The sequence below is a fragment of the Marmota marmota genome, unplaced genomic scaffold (genome assembly GCF_001458135.2).
Source record: "Marmota marmota marmota unplaced genomic scaffold, marMar, whole genome shotgun sequence".
In the NCBI taxonomy this organism is placed as follows: Eukaryota; Metazoa; Chordata; class Mammalia; order Rodentia; family Sciuridae; genus Marmota; species Marmota marmota.
This window is the reverse complement of record NW_026000142.1, coordinates 33,942,427-33,944,863: the sequence shown is the minus strand read 5'-3', so window position 1 is coordinate 33,944,863 and position 2,437 is coordinate 33,942,427. Positions and strand designations below refer to the sequence as shown.

The 2,437-nt window shown below is 40.0% G+C and overlaps 1 pseudogene across 1 annotated transcript; it reads left to right on the top strand.

Moving 5' to 3' along the window:
- Positions 1–536: 536 nt before the first annotated feature.
- LOC107144619 lies at positions 537–1,732 on the top strand (annotated as a pseudogene). The gene has a single exon (XR_001503821.2). The product of XR_001503821.2 is annotated as a phosphoglycerate kinase 1-like (transcript).
- Positions 1,733–2,437: the final 705 nt, after the last annotated feature.

Genomic DNA, 2,437 nt, shown 5'->3' with positions numbered 1-2,437 from the left:
GATGCTCCAGTTTTCATATAATGCCTCTTGACCTCATGTCTGTTAAAGGATTCTTATCCTGCTTTTCCTCTTTAAAAAGATCAAAGCACTTTTGAAACAAACAACATAGTATAATTGATTTTTTTTTCATTAAATAACAACCTATACCCATAGGGTCTGTCTGCACATTAGGAAAAACTGAAACTCGGGACATGTAACAGTATTGAACAACCCAGTTTATGTGGATATTATACCTGACAATAAGCATAATTACATTTTTTAAAATATTTTTTCAGGCAGATGTAAGATTTACAGCATAAAATCAAATGCACAGAACATCAAAATATCAGGTCTCTTACAGATTACTTTAATTCATACAGGAACTAATGGTTATCTCTGATGAGTGAAATAAGAAATAAGCTTGGCAGGAATAAGAGGGAGTGGTGAGGTGCTCCTGGTAGGTGAGGTGCTCAGCATTCTGCAAGCATCTGGATAGCACATCAGTCGCATTATCTTACTTTCAATCTCCTACCTCTCGCCCTTGCCTTATTGCCAAAATGTTGCTGTCTAACAAGTTGACTGGACAAGCTGGATGTGAAGGTGAAGAGGGTTGTTATGAGAGTTGATATCAATTTTCCTATGAAGAATAACCAGATAATGAAAAAACAGAGGATCAAGACTGCTGTCCCAAGCATCAAACTCTGTTTGAACAATGGAGCCAACTCAGTTGTCCTAATGAGCCATCTGGGCTGACCTGATGGTATCCCCTGCCTGACAAGTACTCCTTAGAACCAGTTGCTGCAGAACTAAAATCTTGGCTGGGCAAGGATGTTTTGTTCTTGAAGGACTGTGTGGGCCTGGAAGAGAGAAAACTTGTACCAATCCAGCAGCTGGGGCTGTTACACTTCTGGTGAACTTTTGCTTTCATTTTGAGGAAGAAGGGAAGGGAAAAAATGCTTCTGAGAACAAGGCTAAAGCTGAGCCAGCCAAAGTAGAAGCTTCTTGAGCTTCACTTTCCAAACTAGGGGATGTCTATGCGAATGATGCTTTTGGCACTGCACACTGAACCCACAGCTCCATGATGGAAGTCAATCTTCCACAGAAGGCTGGTGGTTTTTTGATGAAGAAGGAGTTGAGCTATTTTGCCAAGGCCTTAGAAAGCCAAGAGTGACTTTTCCTGGACTTCATAGGAAGAGCTAAATTTGCAGACCAGATCCAGCTGATAAATAATATGCTGGAGAAAGTCAATGAGATGATTATTGGTAGTGGAATGGCTTTTACCTTCCTTAAGATTCTCAACAACTTGGAGATTGACACTTCTCTGTTTGATGAAGAGGGATCCAAGACTTTCAAAGACCATATGTCCAAAGCTGAGAAGAATGGTGTGAAGATTACTTTGCCTGTTGATTTTGTCACTACTGACAAGTTTGATGAGATGCCAAGACTGGCCAAGCCACTATGGCCTCTGGCATACCTGATGGCTGGCTGGACTTGGACTGTGGTCCTGAGAGCAGCAAGAAGTATGCTGAGGCTGTCAATCGGGCTAAGCAAATTGTATGGAATGGACCTGTGGGTGTCTTTGAATGGGAATTTTTTTCCAGGGGCTGTATCATTATCATAGGTGGTGGAGACATGTCCACTTGCTGTGCCAAATGGAACACAGAAGATAAAGTCAGCCACTGGTGTTGGTACTAATTTGGAGGTCCTGGAAGGTAAAGTCCTTCCTGGGGTGGATGCTCTCAGGAATGTATAATACTTTCCTGCCTTTTGGTTTCTTTGCATAGCTCCTAAGTCATCTTAGCATTTTCCACATCTCCAGTTGACATTAGCTAAAATCTCCCCTGACATCAAGATTCAGCTAATGGCCAAGAGAGGTACTACCAGGAATCCTTAAACAGTTACATGGCATCTCAGTTCATCTTTACTGCACCCTGGTTTGCCTCTATTCTTCAAGATCTCATTTAAATTTCTTGGTGGCTAAACCATTGTGTATTCTAGAGTGCATCTGTTTATATTTTGTCTGTTAAAACAAAGTAAGCTGTGTTAGCTTAGTACTCTTTTTGAAGTAGCTTGTTTTGATTAGCTTGTCACCGTTCACTACTTGGCATGAAAACAAGATGAAATTCCAGTTTTAGGGAGAAACAATTGATGATCTATTAAATAGTCAATAACAGTGTTCATTGAAACTGGAAAAAAAAAAGAGGGAGTGATGGGGATTGTGGTAAACTAAAGATGTTATCTCTGAGCTCAGTTCCAGCCATGTGGGAATGTAAACACAGTGTTGGCAGATCTTTTGGTTGGTTTATTTTATTTATTTATTTTTTTTACCTCAAGAGCCAAATGGAAATTCAGGGATTTTTTTTTTTTTTAGGTGAAGGGAGGTGGGGTAGAAAACACATTACCTTTAAATCTTGATAAAAAATGCACTCTAAACACCTTTCGTTAGCATACTAAAATA